At 41.2% G+C, this 25,388-nt stretch overlaps 1 protein-coding gene across 1 annotated transcript in view; it reads left to right on the top strand.

Moving 5' to 3' along the window:
• The window catches only part of iglon5 (IgLON family member 5), a 149,915-nt gene that overhangs the window by 56,995 nt on the left and 67,532 nt on the right, over window positions 1-25,388 (top strand). The window lies entirely within an intron of this gene.

Genomic DNA, 25,388 nt, shown 5'->3' with positions numbered 1-25,388 from the left:
TTCGGGAGATGATGCACGGCTTACTTGAGCGTGAGTGAGTGAGCGATAAATAAAAAATAAATAAATAAATAAATAAATAAATAAATAAAAATAAACAAGATTGTTAAAAAAAACGAACATCATTGGATCAGTTCTTTACAAAACACCAGGCAAAAACAGAGAACATGAATCAAAGAGGGCAAAAAACAAAGACAGCAGTTAAAAAGGGAAGTTTTATTCTTTACTCTATTCTTTGTTTTTTTACATTATGCTCAACTCTCATTTATTGTGCATTAATCTTATTGTTACATGTTTTGATGCATTTTTCTGCTTTATTTATGTCTGAATTTTGGGAGGCTTGGAACGGTTTAGAGCATTTACATGGAAAATGTGTCTCTAGTTACACAATTTTCTACTTAACTCATTTGCTCCCAATAACGTGTAAATACGTTTTTTTTTAATGTTTTAAGTGTCCCAAAGACGTATTTATATGTTTATATGTTTATTTATATGTTTTGTGTTTTTTATGCTAGAGCATACAGAAGGCTTTGATGCAGCCTCTCAACTGCAAAGAACGGTTGCAGAAATGGTAGTTATTACACAAACGGCCAGCAGGTGGCAGCAGAGCAAAGGAGATCAACCAGGGCCATCTAGAAAAAAAAGCTAAATTACTTTGAATTTTAAATAGATTTGTGAAAACTGATGAAACTTAGCTCTCTTCTAATGCTAATTGCTGCCAGACGGAAACAGATAGAAACATACTTTTTTTTTCCTGATGAAAAAAGAGACTTTAGTCTTTGTTTTGGTAGGTTCCATGTTTTTATAGCAACTGAACACAATATTCTGTGGGCCTTGCAAAATCAGTCAAAATTCAGTAAAACAGCCGGGAGCGAACGGGATTGCTTATGTGAAGTTAAGAACTTTCTTCCAGAACCAATTAATTTCGTAAGTAGAGGTACCACTGTGTTCTTTTTTTCTTTTTCTTTTTTCTTTTTAACAAAATGGCAGAATCCTAACTTGAGCTAAGCAAACAATCCACAACATCATGTACGTGACTTAAAAAGTTTCCGCTTTGTGTACTTTCTATATGCTGACAGTAAAGCTTTCATGTTGATCCTCAAACAATTGACGGCAAACCGCTGCCAAGGCAGTCTATTTTCCAGATGTTCATCTAATCTTTCTTTTTTTTTCACGTTTTAATTGCTTGGCGCTAAAGTGTAACGGCCTCGTTCTTGGCCCGTGTTGCACACCGCTGCTGAGTTTCAGCCGACCTCACTCGTTTGTTGTGCAATCACGCTCGCGCGCACGCACGCAGTGGGAACATTAGCTCCGCAGCGCTGCTAAGAAGTCATTAAAGTCTATGTGTTGATACTGCAGCAATGGATTTCTTTTGAAGACGACTGCACAGGAGCATATTTTGCGCTCAGCACCTGGCATCAAAGTGTCGTCCCCGCGTCGGCCCGAGCTGTGCCAGAAACTCATTAGGACATCCCGAAATGCACACATGAGCGACTTTGAATTGGTGGAGTCGTTCGAAAGAGAAAGGAAGGTTGGTGTAGATGACGAGCGTGGAGTGTCAATCGAGGATGGTCTGCATTTCCTTCGTCCCGTTTATAACCTTCATGCACTGTTAGAAATAATACGACCATGTTGTTACACAGCAGGAAAACAAATTACGTACTACTACAAATCCCACAAATGTTGTGCAGGTTCAAAGCAGGACTGGACTGACACAAATAATTGGCCCTGGCATTTTGACTTACGCCCACTGGCCCAGCCCGATTTTCTGACCGCCCTTGGCTACGTAGCTCTACCACTGATGTTTATTGGTTCAGTTTGATGTCTATATTGTAAATGGATGAATAGGCTGCTCCTTCTAAATTGTGGGCCGGTCTTTTGGGGTAAAATGGAGGAAAGAAATCATTGAATAGCACCTCATAGGCAACAAAGGACACCAGCCCGCCGGGCATCTGCCCTCTACGCAAGATGGCCAGTCCAGCCCTGGTTCAAAGTCTACTGTAAATACTCCTAAAAGTTAGAATAGGTTTACAATAAATCCCCAAAAGTTGTTCAGGTTCAAACAGGATGACAAATTCCTCTCAAAAAGGCTCCTGTAAATCCCCCAAAAGTTGCTTGCAATACAGTAAGTCTACCATTAATCCTTCAAAGTTGCACAGATAAATAAGCCCACCATAACTCCCCAAATGTTGTACGGTGAAAAAAGACTCTACTGTAAACCCACAAAAGTTGTGCAGGTAGGATGACCATGAATCCCCCCCCAATGTACACCTGTAAATCCGCCACAAGTCACTTCTCATAGAATAAGTCTGCCATACATCTCTCAAAAGTTATACAGTTAAAAATAAGATAACAATAAACAATCCCCAAAGTTTTGCAGGTTAAAATACGACTGCCATTGCACAGGTTAAAGAAGACAGCTGTAAATTCTCCAAAAGTTGTCTGTTTAAAAATCATAAATTCCCCCCATAGAACCCCCTAAAATTGCACGTTACAATACTGTAAAATACCATTAATCCTCAAAAAGGCAACAACGCTACTACCAAAAAAAATACCTAAAATTGCAAGGTACTCTAAATCCCTCAAAGTTGCACACTTTTAATGAGACAATGTTGCACTTGCTGCTTTTTAACATACTGTATGTAAATCCCCCCAAATTTGAACAAGATAAAATAAAATAAGTCATGAATAAATCGCTGAGTCATGCACAATACAAGTATATCCCCCAACATAGCACAATGTAAATCCCCCCAAAATTGTATGCTTAAAATTAAGAGTATAATAAATCTCCAAAAAGTTGCATACACTATACCAGAAAATTCCCCAAAATTGCAAATGTGTGTTCTAAATCTTCCAAAGTTGTGCAGTTTTAAAACAAGACTACTGACTACTGTAAATCCAATCTAAGTTGCACAGTTTTAATTAGAGTTGTTAAAAGTAATCAATTAATCAACAACTAATTGATTAACAGGATAACCGACAACCACTTTAATAATCGACTAATCGTTTAGTGTCCTGTTGAATTAAAATTGTCTAAATCCTCTGATTTCAGCTTCTCAACTGTAATTATATATTTTCTGTTGTCCTTCATGAAAGTGGACTTCTCATATATTGTGTTTAATGAAACTTAGCTTAATCAAACTGTTTTTCCTGCGAAAAACAATGACTAAAGCAAATAGTTTTGCAGGATTTACGAATACATCCCATGAAATCCCGTGAAAATTATCGAGCATAAACATCAGCCTTCACATTACACCAAAGTGATTGTCTTCACGAAAATCCAAGCAAAGGCTAAATTGTTTACTCGAGTTGTGGGAAGAAAACAGACTTCTGGGAGTTGTTGCGAATCCGTTCATCCGTGCTAATGTCAAACGTTCGTCGCTCCGTGTTGCGGCGGTGGCTTCAGCAGCTGAAGGTATTTAATGGTGTGGCAAATGAGCGGTAAAAAAGTGTGCGAAAGAGTGCAAAATGGAGGGAACCTTGGGACTTGCGCTTGGCTCCGCGCCAGCGTGCATGTACTTCATGGCTCGTAAATCGCCTTTCAGAGCCTCTCTGGGAAGAGCCTATTGATCGGCAAAAGACAAACGGGGCCTCCTCGGGACTTGAGGAGACTTAATAACGTCACTCACGCTTTCAGAACGATCTGCTATCGGGGAGGGTGACAAGACGGCTCGATTGTCCTTCCTCCTCGTGGACTAGCTCATATTTTCTACTTGAGATCCAGCAAAAAAAAGTTGCACAGGTTAGAATAAGATTGTAAATCAGGGGTGTCCAAACTACGGCCCGGGGGCCATTTGCGGCCCACCGTCCACTTTTTAGTGGCCCGCGACATATGCTAAAAATGGCATTTGACTCAGTTCAAATAAAATAAAAACAAAAATGTTTGGAGATGGTCAAAGTAAGAAGGGAGGGTGTCGAAAAACATTCAAGTTTATTTTAGTTAACTAAAACTAACGAAAAAAAAACTAAACTTAAAAAAAAAACACGTTTGTATTAAAATAAAATAAAAACGAAGTTGCTTTTTAAAAAATAAAACTAACTGAAACTACATGTTATGTTAACAAAACTAACTAAAATAAAACAAACAAAATGAAAAATATTGCACACAAGTAATACACATTAAAAAAACAAAAAACTAAAACTAATACTGAAATTAACTAAACTACAACTAAGAATTTATTAAAGAACTTAAACTAATAAAAAACTAACAGAACCACCCTGAAAACTAATTAAAACTAACTAAATTTAAGAAAACAAAACTCAAAACTAAATAAAAACTAAATTGAAAAATTCCGAAACTATAATAACGCTACTGCCATATTACAAATAAATGGGTTTATATACTGTAACATTTTTCTAAATATGCAAAAGCACAAATAAATTATTTGTACAATTTTTATTACGAAACACAATTTCTCTTCATAGCATCATGTGGCCCTTGCGTCCTTCTGATTTTCTGTATGTGGCCCTCAAATGAAAAGGTTTGGACACCCCTGCTGTAGATCATTCAACAACTGCACAGTTAAAAGTAAGAATGCCATAAATCCCACAAAAGTTGCACAGATTGGAATAAGACAAGCATCAAAAGTTGTTAAGTTCACCATGAATCTCAAAATCTTCAAAGTTAAGACTGCCATGAATCTCCTTTTAGTTGGACAGGTAATAGATGAACATGATGAACATATCAACTGTTGCTAAATTAAAAATAAAACTTGCACCATTTGGTTTTGGTTATAATAAGACCGCCATACATCTCAAATCTTGGGTACATTAAAATAAGACTGCAAATCTCCAAAAGGTTGTGCATGTTAAAATAAGATGAACACAAATCCCACAAAGGTTGCATAGGTTGAAATAAGAACCAGAATAAGAACAAAAATGAGAATACCGTTAACCCCCTAAAAGTTGCTCAGATAAAAAAATAAAACTACTGTGAATTCCCAAATCTTGACTTACACAAACCCTCTAAAGTTGCTGGTTGTTCCTCAAATGTTGATAAATTAAAAATAAGGCTAGCATAAATTTCCAGAAGGTTGAACAACTTGAAAAAAGACTAAGGTAAATCCCACAAAAGTGCAGTTTAGATATCATTAAAAAGAAAAAGTAAAACTTATTCTGCTGAAAACGCCTCAAAAGTTGCTAAATAAGAAATGAGTATGCTATAAATCTCCCAAAAACTAGAAGGAATAAAATAAAATGACCACAATAAATCTGAAAAAGTTGCACTAATTAAAATTAAACACTTAAAATTAAATAGCCCAAAAAGTTACCTGAGCTGAAATAACACTCACATGAGCCCTCCAAATGTCTAAACAAGATTACTGTTAAACCTCAACATTTCTGCAGGATCAAACAAGTCCGCCATCAATCCTCAAAGTTGCATAGATAAAAACAGGGAGTACAATAAAAATCCCCGCATGGTTGCGCGGCTAAAATAAATCCCATAAATCCCCATAAAGTTGCAATAAATTCCGCATCTGGTTTGTGCACTCTTGGCCCGATTGCCCCGCGCGGCACGTATTTACATGACGGCGCTGTCAGGAGCTCATAAATCTCCTTTCAGGGCCTATTGATCGCCCCAAAATACAAACAGGGCACCTCTGGTCTTGAGGAGACTTAATAACGTCACCCGCGCTTTCGAACGCATCGTTCATCCCGGGGGAGGGCGAGCTGGCCTCTTAGCATGCAGGCCTCGGAAGGCGCACGCAGGTTGGTGAGGCACCCGAGCGAGTGGCGGCCTCCTGGGTCGTAATGAGACTCTCGCTAGTCCACGGCGCCATTCCCGTGTCTGTCAGGCAGCCGGCGGGAATCAGGGAACGTGTCATGCGGGTTAAATGCTAGACAGTGCAGCGTGTATATATCTCCCCGCATCAGCTGTCACCAGCAGCCAGACACTGATACAGATTAAAGCAGCCATGCTCTCTTTATCCCGACAAAAAAAAAAGAAAAAAAAAAAACCTGGGGCGGCTTCGTGAATCTGAGGGCTACTTGAAGTTGCCGTAGTTGTGATTTCCCGAGAGGCTGGCTCGACTGCTCTTCTTCCAAACACATATTTACATCAAGATGTGAAAATAAAACCCCAGAAATTGCATCGATTCAAATAACATTAAGCACAAATTTCCTGCAATTATAATCGGAAATACGATGACCGTAAATCCTCCAAATGCTGCGCCAGATAAAATAAGACAAAAAAAAATAAATCCCCCAAAAGTTGTGCAGTGTTAAATCGCTTTTCAACAAATCACGGCTTGAAATAAGACTAAGGTCATCCATCCATTTTCTTAACTACTTGCTCCTCACAATGCTCGCGGGGTTGTTGGAGCCTATCCCAGCTGGCTATGGACAGTAGGCGGGATACACCCTGAACTGGTTGACAGCCAATCGCAGGGTACACAGAGACGGACAACCATCCACACTCACAAGCACAACTAGGGACAATTCGGAGCGCTCAATTAACCTGCCATGCATGTTTTTGGAATGTGGGAGGAGACTGGAGTACCCAGAGAAGACCCACGTAGGCATGGGGAGAACATGCAAATTCCACCCAGGAAGGTCGAAGCCTGCACTCGATCTTGCGTCCTCAGTTACAGGAATTTGAACATGCTAACCACACATCCAACATGTCACCCCACAAGGGTTGTGGGGGTGCTGGAGCCTATCCCAGCCATTCCCCCAAAATTGCAATTTAAAAGAAGACTAACATTAATCCCCCAAAATTGCACGGTGTAAACATTAGTCTGCTGAAAATCCCTCAAAATTCACACAGTGTAAAAATTTCTGTTGTTTTATCCTTGAATTATTTTCTGAATTAAAAACAAGAATAAAGTAAATCTCCCAGAAAATAAAATAAGATGACCATAATGCCCTCAAAAGTTGCACAGGTTAAAATAAGACCAAAGTCAATCCCCAAAAGCTGCAGTGTAAAAATTAGTCTGCTGAAAATCCCTCGTAACTTATCCAGCGTCAAAAAACAAACAAAGAACTCTGTTTTACATTCTTAACATTTTCCTGATTCACAATAAATAAATAAATAAATAAATAAATAAAAGACTACTGTAGGGGCGGCACGATGGATGAGTGCTTAGCACGTCCGCCTACCAGTTCCGAGGACTCGGGTTCGAGTCCAGGCTCCGGACTTCCTGGGTGGAGTCTGCATGTTCTCCCCGTGTCTGCGTGGGTCTTCTCCGGGTACGCCGGTCTCCTCCCACATTCCAAAGACATGCATGGCAGGTTAAGTGGGCGCTCTGAATTGTCCCTAGGTGTGCTTGTGTGTGGTTGGTTGTTCGTCTCTGTGTGCCCTGCGATTGGCTGGCGACCAGTTCAGGGTTTCCCCCGCCTACTGCCCAAAGTCAGCTGAGATAGGCTCCAGCACCCCCCGTGACCCTTGTGAGGAGCAAACGGTTAAGAAAATGGATGGATGGATGAAGACTACTGTATATTTTCCAAAAGTTGTGCAGCTAGATAATAACGCTACAATTGAAAAGCCTCAAAGTTCCACAAATTGAAATAAGACAAATGTAAAATCTCCCAAAAGTTGCACAATCAAAAATTTCCACAGTGTCTCCATCAGCTTTCACCAGGAGCCAGACACGGATACAGATTAAAGATGTCATCCTTTCCTCATCCCTGTGGGGGAAGGGACCCAACCACCTCTGGCTCTATTGTGAATATGAGGTCTGCTGGATGTCGCTGGACTTGTGATTTCCCAAGAGGGAGTCAATACAGCATGCAAGTTGGGTTTGATTGTCTTTCCTTCTGGTTGCTCAACTCATCAGGAACTGCCGGAAAGTAGCACAGGATAAACTTTAAGTCTATTGGGAATCCCCTCCAAATTTGTGCAGGTTAAAATAAGACTAACACAAATCCCTTAAAAGTTGCAAAAACAAACAAACAAATAAATAAATAAATAAATAAATAAATAAATAAATAAATAAATACAAATATCTAAAAGGATGTGCAAGTTAAAAATAAAACTAAGACTGGCACAAATCCCTTAAAATTTGCAAAAATAAATAAATAAATAAATATATATATAAATAAATAAAAAGAAAGAAACATAAATATCTAAAAGGATGTACAAGTTAAAAATAAAAATAAGACTGACACAAATCCCTCCAAATTTGCGAATGTTCAAATAAGACTATGGTAAATCCCTCCCCCAAATTGCATAAATACAAATCAGAGAAACATAAATCCCCCCAAAAAGGTGCAGGATAAAATAAGACTAGAATAAATCCCCACTACAGTCAAGCAAGTTAAAATTTAGAACTTAAGAAGAAGCAGTATTGCACTAAACGTACTTCAAAATCTGTGGACTGTTATACAGTACCTGTACTTGATTTCCGGATTGTTGCTTTCAAAATGTTTTTAAAACATGCATTTATTTATTTTTTTACTTTTTACTGCAATAATTAGAACAATATTTTTAAAATGTTGTACAAAAGAAATACACCCACACACACACATAAAACCGATAAAAAAGTAAAAATAATTAAAAAAAACAAAAACAAACCAGCTCTGAAAACGAATTACAACTAACTATATTGCAAAAACAAATCTAAAAACTTCTGAGGACTCGGATTTGAGTCCAGGCTCCGACCTTCCTGGGTGGAGTTTGCAAGTTCTCCCCGTCCGTGCCTGCGTGGGTCTTCTCTGGGTACTCCGGTCTCCTCCCACATTCCAAAAACATGCATGGCAGGTTAATTGGGTGCTCCGAATTGTCCCTAGGTGTGCTTGTGAGTGTGGGTGGTTGTTCGTCTCTGTGTGCCCTGCGATTGGCTGGCAATCAGTTCAGGGTGTACCCCGCCTGCTAACCAAAACCAGCTGAGAGAGGCTCCAGCACCCCCCGCGACCCTTGTGAGGAATAAGCGGTCAAGAAAATGGATGGATAGAAATCTAAAAACTAACTCTAATGAAAATTCCAAAAGTATCACAATCTTGGTGCAGTACAAAATAAGCTACAATAAATCCTCAAAAGTAGCACAGATAGAAAACAGGACAAGCATAAAAATCCCCAAATGGCCGCACAGCTAAAATAAGTCTCCCTTAATTCCCCATAAAGTTGCAGTAAATCCCGCAGCTGGTTTGTGCTCTATTGTCCTTCCTTGCTGGTTCCCCACGCGATGCATATTTACATGACAGAGCTGACAGCTTTTTTTTGGAAAGGTTAGCCACTGGCCAGAAAAGCAAGTATTTTCATATGCAACTTCCCCAACACTCCATCCTCCATCTTGGCCGTAAATTGATCCTCCAGCGCCAGGACGTGATTGCCGCGCTCATCTTCATGTCGCACCAGAGAAGGTTAGCCAGCGCCAGGTGGCTCGCGAGCTTATAATGATCCCAAACAACCGGTCATTTGGCCCCCGAGTGTTTTATTGAGTTCTCAAAGCGGCGTAATGAGGGAACGTCGGGCATAACATTTACCTCGCCGATGCCACAAACCGTCGAGAACCTGATTAAATCGGCACATTTCTCGCCGCCGACTCCCTTCGGACGCGGCAGAAGCATTCTTCTCTTGCTTCCCTCCGAGGAGATGATAAGTGCTTATGAAATGAATACAAGAGAAAGGCCAAGGAATTGTCTTGCTATCAGGCTGTGAGCAAAAGCCCAAGGGAAGAGACGGATGCAACTGCACGCCGCAGACAATCGCGATTGGAGCGGCGGGTCGAACGGAGGGTGTAGTTAACTAGCAAGAGGCTAGAGGTCACCACGTTGGAAGGGGGTAGGTTGCAATGATTAACGGCGTACATTAATTAGCCCGCTTGAGCATGTTAGCATTGCTGCCATGCCAGTACACTTATTACACATGCATCCAGGCAAGCTACAGTGACTCACGACATGATTGGAGTGATAAGACATGCGCTAAGTGTCACCTCGAATACCCAATGGTGTTTCTCGATTGCAATTTTCGGCACTATGCAAAAAATATGTTCATTTCACCAGGTGAGAAGATTTCACCAAAAAGAATAGGATTACAGTATATATCAGGGTTAACCAATTCCGGTCCTTGAGGTCCAGAGTCCTGCAGGTTTTAGATGTTTCCACCGACTAGCACACCTGATTCATATAATCAGATCATCAGCATGCCTGATAATGATCCTGATCTTTAGTATCAGGTGTGTTGGTAGGCGGAAACATCTAAAACCTGCAGGACTCCGGACCTCGAGGACCAGAATTGGTGAACCCTGATATATACCAAAATCTGGTTCAGGTTAAAATAGATCTACAGAAAATCACCCAAAAGTTGCAAAGTAAAAACAAGTCGTAAATCTCTCCCAAATTTGCACAGTTATAAATAAGACTACAATGGCTACCAAACTCTTACACAGATCATACTTAATCTACAGGTTATAATTAATCTACAGAAAATCTCCCAAATGTTACATTGGTAAAAATAAGATTACCATAAATCCCTCAAATGTTGCACAGTCAAAAATAAGACTACAATAAATACAAAATCTTGTGCACGTTCTAATTATTTTACAGAACTACCATATTGTAACTACCCAAATCTTGCGCGGGTTATAAATAATCTACACAAAATCCCCCAAAAGTTGCAAGTCTAAAAATAACACAACCGTAAATCCCCCAAACGTTGCACATTTAAAAACAGGACTACCACAAATACTGAAGTCTTGCGTAGGTCATAATTAATCTACAGAAAATCTCTCGAAAGTTGCACAATTAAATATAGGACTACCATAGTGTAACTACCAAAATCTTGCGAACGTTATAAATAATCTACACAAAATCCCCCAAAAGTTTTAAGTCTAAAAATAAGACAACCGTAAATCCCCCAAACGTTGCACATTTAAAAACAGGACTACCATGAATAGCGAAGTCTTGCGTAGGTCATAATTAATCTACAGAAAATCCCTCGAAAGTTGAAAGCGTTAAAATAAGACTGCCGTAAATCCCCCAAAAGTTGCACATTTAAAAATAGGACTACCATAAATACCAAAGTCTAACGTAGTTTATAATTATTCGACAGAAAATCCCTCAAAATCTGTGAAGGCAAAAATAAGACTAATGTAAATGCTCCATGAGTTCAAAATTTTGCAGGGCATAAATCTTCCAAAAGTTGCAGGGTTTAAAATAAGACTACCATAATTACAAGTTAAGTTAAAATAATAATACAGAAAGTCCTGCTTAAATTGCAAAGATAAAGATAACATAAATCTCTTAAAAGTTATGCAGTTCAATATTACAGCTACTGTAAATCCCCCAAAATGTGTGCACGTTTAAATAGCCAAAAGCCAAAAGCCTCACAAATCTGCAAAGGTAAAATAAGACTAACATAAATCCCTCAAAAGGTGCAAATGTAGTAAAACGCCTCAAAGTTTCTCCGGTCAAAATATTACTATTAATTCCCTAAATCTATGCTGCCAAAAATACGACAAATCTGAATCCCCAAAAGTTGCATATGATAAAATAAAAATAAAGCTCTGCACTTTTGAAATCGAATACCATAAATCCACCCCAAAGTTGCATATCATTAAGACTACTGTAAAACCCCGGTCCAAATTTGCATTCAAATTTGAATACTGTAAAACCCCACAAAAGCCGTCTGGATTAAATTAAGTCAGTGTATGATTATTTTTTAATGATTTTGAAGAAAAATTTTGAGAATCAGCCGCAGGAGTCGCTACATATTGGCCATGGGTGCTGATGCTGCAGATTCTTTGGCGCATCCTGTTGTCAGGCGTTGTGATTTCACGCTGCCAATTAGGCCTCTAATGCTCTCTGACGGCCTTTTAAATACCTCATTTGATTTTCATCCTGGGCTACAAGCTCCCCACTTTCACCTGCCAGTCCTCCCGCTTCGTGTCGATGATCCTCGCTCTCTTTCTTTCCGAGCTTCCTCTTCCCCCGCGCCAGCTGTGTGATGAGCTGGCGGGGGGGTGATAAGCGGTGGTCAGCTGCTCTCCAGATGGCAGCCCCCTGAGCAGCGGCAGCTGCCTGGCGAGGGAGTGCGAGTGAGGGTGGCTAGTGTGCCGGTGGAGAGCTGGGATGATTACGGTGGTGTTGCATCTCCAGGTTCCAAAGGGGCAACGTGGTGTGTGTGGTGATGGAGGCCTTGTAGGTGGGATGTGTGACATCACTTACCCCCACATTCATCAGTATTTCTTCAGTTTATGCAACAACAGACAAAAAAAAGACTGTTGAGGACATGCTTTACCAATGATGTAACCGTGATTTCTTCCATATGCAAAACTGAATATGAAACGGGGGTCCTTTTGTTTTCTCCTCAATCGCGGCCTTGGTTGCTCTCTGTGGGAAGAGGGAATTGGCGGTCTTTCGCAACACTTTCAGCCAAATCAAAGGACGCACGCTCGGCTCATTCGGTCTCATGTCGAGGTGATTGATTCAATGTCGAGTTGTGCAATTTCAAAAGAGAAGGCTAGGGCCGGTGTGTCAGGCGATTCAAACTTTTAATCGTAATTCATCGCATGACTTCAATAAGTCGCACATTTTATATCTGTTCTAAATGTACAATAAAATCTAAATAACATTTTTCCAAGTTTTCATACTCTTGTTGACCTAAAAGTGGAAACAAATGTTCAACTAATAGAAAGATGGCTGCATCTTTTAGTCATTGATACTGTAATTTCATAACAATTCATAAAAATGAGTTAAAATTAATAAGTTGTACTATACTGGGAAAAAAAACAAATGAGTGTGATATTGATTTGTATTGAGGTCATTTTTATGCCACTAGATAGCATAATTGCATTTGTAAGACTGGTGACAGATCAGTACATTTTTCTTTTCAAGTTAAAAGCTAACTAATCTTAACATGAAGTAACTTGCAAATTCTGCACATTTTACAATTGTAAAATACAACTTGACCCCTGTCTCCACAAATACATGCATTATTAAATTCATTACTGCAAAATTTGGACGGGGGCGTGTCTGCTGTGTTTCAACGGTAACTTCCCCCAGTAGCCTACAGGCTTTCCAAGTAAGGGGCGGTCATTAAACGTACGTAAAAAAAAAAATTAGTTGCGTTAAAGGAACTTTAAATTAACTGAAAATTAACGCTCTAATTTTGATATACCTAGTGTGTATAAATTGTAAAAAGCAAGATTATAGAGGATGACTTCTTCAACTAAAACTGCTATGCTGAATTACTTCCTTTTTTATTCTTCTTCTTTCAAATTCATACTGTATCAAATTAGATTAATGTGCTGACATCTCGTGGTCAATAGTGGAATTACACCCGATTTAAACGCTAGTCAAGCCAAAATAGTTTTGAACAGTCCCGCCAAAAATTTGCAAAATAGAGGTACCGTGAACCTGGAACCTACAACGATGGGGGTTTACTGTACGCAGGTGATTACCATTATAGAAGTATTCAGGGTTAAACTGTGTTCTCAACAGTAGGCTACATTAAATAACTTTATTTACATGTGTACGCTACACCTGCTTTGTTAAACTCCCCACCAGCATCCTCCACTTCAATTCACCGACTTTTAGTGGGAATCGTGAGCAGCTACAAAGATTCTCCCAGGGATACCGAGATCAGAAAGGGGGGGGTTGCAGGAAAAGAGTGAGGCGTGGACAACCCGTGGCGCATGATAATCAGGAGCCCATTCAATTAGCGCAGCTGAACGGGGCCCGATGTTGATTACCTCAGACAGGCCGGCGAGTCCCATCTTTTTCCCACTGATTAAAAGTAAGATGAGGGAGGAGCGCGGGACGCTGGGCATCGGTGGCTTTTCTAATTCCAAAGGACGAGCAAGGTCGACGCCCAGCGTTCATCGGCTGATAATTGGATGTAAATGTAAGCACAAGATAGGTAAAGTTGCCGCGTGACCATGTGTTTCCTCATAAATGACATCATCACCTTCAGTTGAGGGTTAGGGTGTAACCCTAACCCTAAACGTAGCTAAATGCTAACATACAACGCAAAATACCTTATATGGGCTAATGAATAGCATAGGTGTTGTGGTATTTCAGTATACATTTCAGTATTTCAGTCAAACCCAATAACGTATAATTACGTTTTTTATACTTTGTCCTACACTATCATAAATGTATTTATACGTTTAAAAAAAAATAAAAAATTATGCTAGTATTTACAGAAGGCTTTGATTCAGCTTCTGACAAGAAGAGGTTGCGTAAAACAATGGCATGACAAATACGGCCAGGAGGTGGCAGCAGAGTATAAGAGATCAAGCAGGACCATGTTTCAACAAGCTGTTTTCCCCAGTGTTTTCAACAGGTTGGTGAATAATGATGAAACTTTGATGATGAAGCTGTATTGTAATGCTAATTACAAAACGGAAACAGATACAAATATACTTTTTTCCTGATGAAAGAAGAGACTAATCTTTCTTTTGGTAGGTTCCATGTTTTTATAGCAATAGAACACAATATTCTGTGGACCTTGCAAAATCAGTCAAAATCCATTAAAACGGTCTGGAGTGAAGGCGGTTTCTTCAGTGAAAATGGCTGGGAGTGAATGAGTTAAGAAACACATATTCCAACACGAATGGCAGAGCAAGCTTGTTTGCGTACGATATGCTCATTAAAGTTTGCCAACTTTTTGTGAAGTTTCTTTTTGCTATGAGATTTTTTTGAAAAACGTAATGAATGAATAAAACGTAAGCCCCGAGGCTTACGTTTTATTCATTCATTCATTCTGTAAAGGTTGGGAAAGACTTCTAACTAACCTTTATTGAACCAAAGTACGTCTTTCATAGTAGAAAATGTCACGGCCACCACCAGACAAAAATGTTATTAAAAGAATACATCCTTCGCCATATTGTGGTTCAACTACTGTGACCTGCACTCCATTGTGGATTTTTTTTTTTTATGAAGTTATTTACTTGTGCATCACACATCATTTATTTTAGACTATATTTACTCGTTGTTATGCCCTCTTATGTAGGAATTGAGGGCGGCACGGTGATTGAGTGGTTAGCACGTCCTTCTCCCAGTACTGAGGACTCGGGTTCGAGTCCAGGCTCCAGCCTTCCTGGGTGGAGTTTGCAAGTTCTCCCTGTGCCTGCGTGGGTCTTTTCCAGGTACTCCGGTCTCCTCCCACATTCCAAAAACATGCATGGCAGTGTTAATTGGGCGCTCCGAATTGTCCCTAGGTGTCCTTGTGAGTGTGGAGGGGTGTTCGTCTCTGTGTGCCCTGCGATTGGCTGGCAGGCAACCAGTTAAGGGTGTACCCCGCCTACTGCCCATAGCCAGCTGGGATAGGTTCCAGCACCCCCTGCGGCCCTTGTGAGGAATAAGCGGTCAAGAAAATGGATGGCTAGATGTCGGAATTGAATTAAAGACGACCCACCAGTTGAACCACTGGCTTAAAGGCCCATTTGTGTTAGCATTAGCAATGCTAATGCTAATTTAGCATTAAATTAACGAACTAAAGGCTAGGTAGGCCATGTGTTTTGTTGTTGTTAGCTATCATTTGTTGTCAAATATTTAGGCCAATTAAGTGGCACCTGATGATTTCCACGTAGTTTAGGAATCACATGTTGTGACAGGGATGATCATGCAGCGATGACTGGGCGCACTTTGAAATCCCAGCAAGGTGTTTGTCACTCAGGCGGAGTAACAGGATAATCGCTGCCATTGTGTCGCCGTCGAAAGGCACAGTGGTGTCGAGCGATGCGGAGGAGGAGGAGGAGAAACTGCGATTCAGACGCATCTAGTTGTTGTTGTCGTCGTCCTTGTGTGTCTCGCTTAAATGGAGATGACACATCCTGTTGTCTGGCGTCAAACTAAAAGAAAAATAGTTTTCAAAATGTTTTCAAATGCGTTCATAGCAAAAATGAAATAATCCCCATAGGAGATGATGAAAATAGAAATAGTTGGATTGAAAGTTGGCGGGGTTGGGGTTTTCAAATGAGGGTTTCAAGTCTGTGTCAGGTTTTCAAAGTTGGGGTTAGGGATTCAAAGGAAGAGGTTAGGGTTGGTTTCAAACGGATTTAAGGTTTCAAATTGGGGTTGCAGAGTAGGGTTACTAGTTTGGGTATAATGAACATTTTAGGTAAACACAATTTTAAACTAGGGTTAGGTTTTCAATGTAGGGTTTTGATTTTAAGAATTTGTTAGGGTTTCAAGGAAAGGTTAAAGTTCCAAATTAGTGTTTCAAACAAGGATTATGGTTTAAAAGGATAGCGTCTGACGACCAGTTGCTTGCTTTAGAAATCTGGCTCTGGCCCCAATGTAAGTAGACGGCGACGTTTGCTGATCCACTTGATGTTGATTCTCGGACTGTTTGTATTTCGTCAGACGGTGAGTGACAAGATGGTGGGCGGCGGCGGCTAACACGTGCTGGCATTACAGCCTGGGAGAACGCTCGCCGCCTCGCTAAATGCAACCGTGACGGACACTTTTGACATGTGAGCGGAGGCGGGAGGAAGTGAGAGACCGCTATCACCCCAACCCCCACACATCCCCAAAAGAACTTCCTCTTTTGTTATGGCTGACCCTCAAGAACCAAGTGAGGCAGCTGTAAATTTGGTTGTGTCACTAATTAAAGGACACACTCCTTTCAGGTTTGGGTTTAAGAAAGGGTTAGGGTGTCACATTTGGGCTAACATTTTGAAATGGGGTTTCAAATTAGGGTTTCAAGACGCAAGATTTCAAGATAGGTTTACTCTCCATTTCCAAAGTTAGGGCCTGGGTTAGGTTTTTCTATTTTGTGTTTCAGCATTTCGGTCAGGATTCCAAAGTAGGGTTTTAAATTAGCGTTGCAAAACAAGCGTTAAAGATTTCAAATTCGTGTTTCAAGCATATGTTAGGGTTTCACGTTAGGGTTTCAAGGCAGGTTTATGGTTCCAAACTAGATCGAAGGTTTCAAATTGTGGTTTCAAACCTGTGTTGAGATTTCAAATTAAGGTTTCAAGCCAGGTTTAGGGTATCAAAAAATGGGTTTTTAAGCATGTTTTTAGGTTTCAAATTAGGTTTTCAATACTCAAGGTCAAACTAGCTTTTAAGGTTTCACGTCATGCTTCTAAATGAAGTTTCACACAAGCTCTAAAATGTCCAAATGTGGATTTCGTGCATGTGATTTTGAAATCGGGTTTCAAGCCAGGAAATGAGTCAAACATGAATAGAAGATGAGGATTACACGAAGGGGGAGGCCACTGGGAGCAGGAATCAGATGAGGTTTCCGAGCCCTAAGGTGTTGACTTGATCCTGACCTCGGCTGTTGCTGAGCGAGCGACTGAGGCCAATGTGCGTGCCTGTGTGTTTTGCATGTGTACTGTGTAGGTGTAGTGAAGAGCGGCCTCGTGCGTGAACAAACGAGAGATGATAGTGAACACGGGCGAGATATAAAGAAAATGCATGCAATGTGGGCAGGAGCCCGTGTGTGTCTTTTTTCCACCATGAACTCCCTCAGTGAGTGCCTGATGGCCTTTCAGGTCCGCTCACCAAAAGTTCTTCCTCCCTACAGGAACACAGCAACTTTTAATGGTTGCATTTTGAATTCATTTGGTGATCATGCACATCATGAATGATGTCATGAAAAATTCTTATAATGGGTGAAGTGTAACAATCAAGATGTAGTTAGTCCGTCACTACAGTGAACATCAATTCTAAAGCAATAAATTGGTGCATGCATGAGCCTTGATGTCAGAGTTGGAATGAGAAGGAATGGATAGTTGTCCACCTCTGTATTAGAGCATCAGAGGAAGGTTACAAAGTCTCATTGAAGCCCCGTCACCTCCCTCGTGTCCTTCCCTTCCGCCCTCTCTTTTTCCGTCCTCTATTGATCCCGTCGTCTCATCGGGCACGTTTCCTTGAAGATGCAATTTCCCCCACACATCAACACGGCAAGCCGGAGCGCTTTGTTCTATGCAGCCGCGCGCTCCGCCGTGTCATTGATCGAGCCCGTTTCCCGCCTTCCCCGTCGCTTCGCTCCGCTCACCTCCTCAATCCCCTTCGTTCTGCCCTGCCGCCATCGATGCCCCTGAGGGGATCAGACGGTAGATGCTCCCCCACCACGCTCATCCCTCGTCAAATTGACCCGGGAATATTATTGTTGATTCGGAGACACGGATGTAACCAAGAGATTTCAATTACAGCATCAAGTAAAATGTACATGTTTGAAAAAACAAAAAAACACCATGCGCAAAAACTTATAACTACGAGAATACTCAACAGCCAACATGAGGATGGGGGCTTTCCACTGGTATGGTTGCTTTAGAGTGCCTCCTTGTTAGCCATCAGTCCACACACATTTCCCATGAGAAAAGAGAAAGTCTGACTTAAGAGCCAGCATATGGATGGTGGCTTCAAACTAGCATGCCTGCGCCTCGTTGTTCGCTAAATTGCGAGTGCACGCACATCACGGAGACAAGGCGGAAGATTGAGATCAAACCAAAGAAAATAAGTGCGATGTGACAGCTAGAACATGGGCCCGTGTGACTGTATTAGAGCGCCTCATTGTCAGCCATGAGTATACTTATGTCATGCAGAGAATCTCTGACTTAACAGCCAGAATATGGATGGCTGCTCTAGGCTAGTGTGGCTGCTGAACAGCGCCTTATTGTCAGCCATGAGTGCATGCACATCACGGAGACAAGGCAGAAGAGTGAGGTAAAAAAAAAACTGTGAAATGTCGACTGAGCGTATGGACCAGCTTTCAAGCAGGTGTGGCTGCTTTCGAGTGCCTCATTGTTAGCCATGAGTGTGTGCACGTTACGGAGAGAAGGTGGAAGTGTGAGGTAAAAAAAAAAAAAAAAGTAAGCCAGATGTGACAGCCACTGTCTGGACCAGGGCTTTACATTGGTGCAACTGCTTTAGAGTGCCTCATTGTTAGCCATGAGTGTGTGCACTTTTCAGAGAGAAAGTAGAAGAGTGAGGTGAAAAACAAACAAAAACAGTAAGCCAGATGTAACAGCCACTGTCTGGACCAGGGCTTTACACTGGTGTAACTGTTTTAGAGTGCCTCGTTGTTGCGGTGTGGAAATAGGATATACAGTATTCCAGCCACTTTAATTTACGCAAATGAACAAAATACCATTTTACTCGTCCCGTGTAATATGCCACCTCAGTTTCTATAGTGTGCCAACAGTGAAGGCCGTTCTATTGCTTCGGAATTGAGCCGCTTCCATTCCGCCACAGTAATCCCGCCATTGGCTCGGCGGGGAAGCGTTAAACAGGTTTTGGGCTTTGAAATGGGCCGACCACGTATGAAGCCATATCACCAATCAAACATCCCGCCGGCCCCCACGCCACCGTACAATTGGATCAGTGTGACGCATTCACATGCCAGGAGTCTACTTTTAAATAATAAACACACGGCACCTCTCCTTCTGCTGCATCCTCCTTTTGCGAGTGTGTGTGTGTGTGTGTGTGTCACACATACACACACATTCATTCATAAGGTCTCTATCAGAAAAAACACACTTCCACTCACTCACACTTATCCAAGTCAAGCAATGCGGCAGTGATTTTTTTTCCCCCAGCGCCCCCCTCACCGCCCCCACCCTTGCTCTCTCTCAATCCCATCCTATACAAGGGTGTTTCCATGGCAACAAGCGCTATTTTCTGGCATTGACATTTGCAAAAAAAAAAAGTTACAGGAAGTATGCGCGGCCTCGAGGGGGGGGGGGCGGGGGGGGGGGTGGTGGCTTGAGTAGACGTCAAGATGGCAGATTGGGAGGATGGGGTGGGATTCTCGCGAGCTCTCCAGTGACGCCACGCTGGCATGATGAAAGCGCCCGCTGCCAACGTCATGCAAATGGGGCCTTGATGGCGGTTTTTCTTTTGTGGCCTGGCATGTTGGTCAAGGGTGCTCGGAGACGAGTGGCTCTTTTCTAGCGTTCCCTTTTGAAATCGTCATGTTTACCGCCATCGTCTGTCCTTGCGTGTATTGCATTTCCATACGCAGTACCAGCCGTCTTGACAGCGGTGATCAAGGATGCCCAAGTGCGTCCTTGGAGTCAGTCGGATCCTCAGCGATAAACTTGACAAGAGATGAAACCATATGAAAATTTCCAATCAAGAATACAGTGATCAAAATCAGTTATTGTATTTTTGAAGGGGGAAATATTTGTCCACAGTCAGAGACTTGCGCACATAAAACACTTCTTGCAAATTAGAAATTCAACAACCATGAAGTATTTTCGCACATGCAATATTGGAAAAAAAATACTTTAAAGATTTGATTATGCTTAAATGAATGCAGAAACATGCGCCAAAAGCACTTATTAGCACATTAGAAATTCAACAAAAGCAAGCCAAATAGATTGTTTTGCACTTAAAACCTCATAAAATTTACTTAATATTGCTAAGAACATTTTGGATGGTGACTGCAGTAATCGGTATTGGGTCATAGTAAAAAGAAATCAGAGACACACCAAAAGCACTTCTTGCACATTAGAAATGAAACAACAGCAAGCAAAATGTATTTTTACACATGCAAGAACTCAATTTTACTAAAATTACTGTGAATATGTTGGGTGATAATTACAGTAACACTGATAGTATTACGTCATAGTGCAATGTTCATGTACCGAAAGCATTTTATTACACATTAGAAATGAAAGAGAAGCACCCAAAATGTGTTTTCACCCATGAAATACCCCAGGGAATTACTTAAAATCAGAGTATCACCTCGTAGAACCAGCTCGCTAAAAGAAATCAGAATCATGTACCAAAAACACTATTGTAACATTAAAAGTGAAACAGCGACAACTAAAATTTATTTCAAGCACACAAGTTCCCATGGAATTTACTGTTGTACATAAGCACTAGGTTTACTCAAAAGTACTTGGGAATTTTTTATTAGAAATGAAGCAGAAGCACATTAGAAATTGAACAGAAGAAACCTAGTAAAAGTTCTCTCTCACACAGCTCTGCAAAATTTCCTTCAAATCATGCTAAAAAAAAATCACTAGTGCATCCATTAAAAACGCATTTTATGCACAATAGAAATAAACAGTGTCACATTAGATATTAAATGGCATTAAGTCTGGTTATTAAAAAAATAAAATAAATACTCACTCCGTAATTAAGGTTAAGATGGGTAGTTGGATAAGGTTATCAAAATTACATCGTTCAATATTGCTAAAAGAAATCACAGACACACTTTTGCACATTAGAAATCAAAATGGTAATACCAAACGTGTGAAACTTCCAAGCCTTTTATCTGACTATGGGTGCCCATTACGCTTGTGTGTGCTTCGCCTAAAGGGGACAGGCTCCACTAGCTCAGCTGTAGCATCTGCGAACAAGCCCGGGGCCATTTTCGCACCTTCTCGCAACACTTCATTGCTACATTAACGCGGCTCCTCATTGAGATTCTCACTTGTGGTTCTCTCTCGTTGCCTTGGCTCGCTACCCGGAGGAGAACGTTCCCGCGGCAAACATCTAAGCATCTTTATTCGAGGTTGCCTCTCCTTCCCCTCCTTTTCTCGTCTATTCCTTTTTTTGCTCCCGCCTTTTCCCCATGATCCGTGCGCTTCTATGACTGACACATGACAAGTGGCATTGCCTGGCATGGAGCTTTAGAGGGTATTTTTTTCCCCTGCTCACTGTATGATCTCAGTGGATTTACACATTTGCAAACACATCTGCTGGCAAGTGTGAGAGCTGTGATGTTTGTGGAGGATGAGCAGAAGCATGCATTATACAGACTATTGTGTAGTGGTGCATATCTGCTGGAAAGTGTGACCTTTGAATCACTCGTGGTGTAATGGTTAACGTAGCTTACTTTTATTCTAGTTCATGATACCAGTTCAGTGCTGTCATGGGTCATTGGTAGCATAGAGGTTCACATTGATGACTTTTTACACAATGTATTACTGGTAGTGTAGTGGTTCACATAGCTCACTTTTTGTTTGATTGACTGCCAACAATGCCAGGGGTGGGTGTCTCTACAAATTGGGTCAGTGGTAGTATAGTGGATCAGATAGTTGACTATTATTATTCTCATTAGTAATGCAGTAGCTCACATAGCTCACTTGCAGTCAAGGGGTGTCTATATATTCATGATGGCACTATGTGTCATTGGTAGTATAGTGGTCCACATAGCTGACTTACATACTGCATATAGTAGTTCGTACTTTCAGCTCTATTGACTGCCAACCGGTCCTGGGATATCATTACATATCAGCTGAGATATGATAATGGTCATTGATAGTGCAGTGATTGTAGTCTAGTTATTTACATAACTCACATTTAGTTTGATTGAATGCTGACCACTCCAGGGGTGTCTCACTCTACATAGCTGCCGTTAGCACCTTGGATCACTGGTAGTATAGTAGTTTATATAGCTGACTAATAATATGTATACAGTACACTATTAATTATTCATGATGTAGTGAGTGACCAGTCAAGAGGTGTCTTTAAATATTTAGTATAGCACTATGAGTCACTGGTAGTATAGCGGTCCACCTAGCTGACTCTTGGTTACATTGACCAGTCAAGGATTGTCTCTATGTATGTGCTCTGGTACTATGGATTATTGGTAGTATAGTGGTTAACATAGCTTACATATACACTATGGATCATTGGAAATGTGTGCATATACAAAGTAGATGATGATTGTTGACCAATCCAGGGGCATCTCTACATATCCGCTGTGGCACTATGAGTCTATTAGTATAGTAGTTTGCAAAGCTGACTAAAGAATTTACTGTATGAATCATTCATGGTGTATTGGTTCACACATAGGTGCCTTTTAGTTTGATTGACAGTTGACCAGTCAAGGAGTGTCTGTGCGTATGTACTGTGGCATTATGTGTGAATGACAGAATACTGGTTCACATAGCTCCATTTGTACATACACAGATAATTGGTAGTGTATTGGTTCACATAGCTTACTTTAAGTTCAGACAGTCCAGTCCAGGGATGTCTTTCAATATCAGCGAGCGAGCGTAACATGTGACACATTGGGTCATGGTAGTGTAGCGGTTCACGCAGTTAAATGAGCCGTAACGTTGGTGAAAGCTGCGCAGAAAATTTGACCCTGAGGATAAGCAGCGAGGATGGATGTTAACATAAGAGAATCCGTATGTTCCATTCATAAGCAACACGCTGCCAACCTCTCCGGTGAAGAAAATGCGAAATCGGAGCTAATAAAGCGAGTTGGAATTCCTGCAGCTGTACAAGTTTGACGAGAGGAAGTTTTGACTGGAGATGTTTTTCTCTCTGAGGACTCAGCAGCGCGAGTGCTGTTGCTATAAGGCGGATTGCTTGAAATTCTCACATTTATTCAGAAACTTTCAAGCCGTCTCCGATCGGCTGCTGTAAATGAGTTTTTCCTTACTTTCTCCCCACACTGCATTCAGCTCTTAATCCTCCCTCGAGTCTGTCCTTCTTTTCTTCTTTTTTTTCCCGTTGCCTTCCCATCTCTGCACTTGTTTACCTTTTTTGTTCTCCCTTGATCGGACCCGAGACAAGCACGAGTTCTCCCGACCTGTTGTCGGTATGTTGGGTCTTTCCGCTGGAATGAACACATCAGATGATAAATTCCTCCAATTCTCCCGCCTTCGTTTTTTTTTTGCGAGGCATGCACAGCCGAGCATCAAAAGGTCATCAATTGCAAGCGGTCGCCTTGGCCCAGCTACCTGCCAAGCAAGACTGTAGTTACACCTCCAATAGAAAATCCACTTGTAAATACGCTAGCCTCAGTGCTGTAGATTATTTTGGTAATTGATTATTGGATGGAAAAATGTATAGAACTAATTGTTGCCATTTCAATCCTAATCTTTCTTTCTGGTGCTGTTTTGCTACGTCCAGTATTATAGATTATTTGAATTATTGGTTCATGGAATAAAGTATTATTATAACTAGAGCTGCGAGCAGCGATGAAGGGTCCTTGCAGCCCGAGACACTTTGTCACATTGAAATTAGATTTTTTTTTCTTTTGTAAGTTGAACAACAATCCTCAAACATGAAACTTTAAACAAATCAAACAGTAATTTTCCTTAGCAAACAGAGCGTCGCCACGGCAACAACAGAGTTCTATAACGTAACCTCTATAAAAAGCCAAAAGGGAGGCCACATTTTTTTTTTTTTGAAGGAAATTCAAAATGGTGGACTTCCTGCCAGTAGGTGGTGCTACCACTGTGTATCTTAAAATAAACTGCACCTTTAAACTGTTGGGGGAGCCGCGACGCAGCAAATAAATCTAGCGTCTATCGTCAACAGGTATGTTTATTATTCTCGGCCACGACATCCTTCCGCTTTCACCAAATTGATTCTTGATATCTTCCCTCGCTCTCGAGCCGCCGCTGACCTGCCAGGGCCGTCTGCGCATCGTCCCCCCTTCATCTCTAATTAAAAAGTTCCCTGATATCAACACAACTCGTGTTCCTCAGGAGCCATTTGGAGTGAGTTCATTAAATCGGGTGTCTCTTTCATAGTATACGCCTCATGCTCGCTAATGGGAAAGCTCTGCCATTAGTCTTCCCTGCATTGTGGAACAAGCCGAGAGGTTGAGGACAAGTTGTCGCCGTGCCTCTGTTTTTTTTTTATTGAAATAAATGTGCCTTGAAAGGTTGTGCGGTGTTGAGATTGCGCCACTGCTTAGATTGTTTGGTTCGGAGGGTTGTGTCGTGCAAACCCAATCAATCCTGCTCTTCCCTTCCACTCGGGGTCTTCATTAAATAAGAGCCGCAGTTGCTTGGGTGGCGCTGGGGAGGGTATTCCAGCTGCGTCTCCTGGCGTCTTTAAATTAGATGACCCGGGTTGGATCTGTTGGGTCTGTTTCTCTTGCCGGGTGCCCGCGGTCGTCTGACTTGTTTATGGCCTAATTTGCTGGGCTGCACGTGGTTAGCCTGGACTCTCTGCACAGAGCCATGGGGTCAGTGGTTAACAGGCGCCATGTGCTATCCAGAACATACACATTTCTCAAGTCATAGTGAAAGGTGCATTAAGAGCTTGAGGAGACCCATGGGGGTTGGAGGGTTATAGGCCTGTGTCAACCAGTTAGAGTTGTTTACTTTTGAGGGAGGCCAGCAAGAGGAAGAAGTGGCAAGTGTCTGTGTTGCACTCATTATCTTCCTTTTGTGCCTTCTATCCTCCCAGTTATTCATAATAACAACTAACTTGCACAGTAATAATAAACAAAACAACTAAAAATAATCCTCAGTCATAGTCCATGCCTTTATATATATATATATATATATATATATATATATATATATATATATATATATATATATATTGTTGTTGTTGTTGTTGTTGTTTTTTTTTAATGATACTTATGGGTCATTGAGGCATACTGCAAAACAACCTCAAAACTGCACACCTGTACGTTCAGACTTCTGACTAGGTCTAATATTACTGCAGAGGGCATACCTTTGGTCTACAGTATAGATTTTGCTAAACTGTTTCGTGACGACATTATCGCAGGCTATATCTGCCTTTGTGTGAAAATGGATTCAATCACTTCCGGGGTAATGCCAATGTTCTCA

Source organism: Festucalex cinctus, chromosome 7 (genome assembly GCF_051991245.1).
Source record: "Festucalex cinctus isolate MCC-2025b chromosome 7, RoL_Fcin_1.0, whole genome shotgun sequence".
NCBI classification, from domain to species: domain Eukaryota; kingdom Metazoa; phylum Chordata; class Actinopteri; order Syngnathiformes; family Syngnathidae; genus Festucalex; species Festucalex cinctus.
Note: the sequence above shows the minus strand (reverse complement) of the source record. Positions and strands in the feature narration are given on the sequence as shown.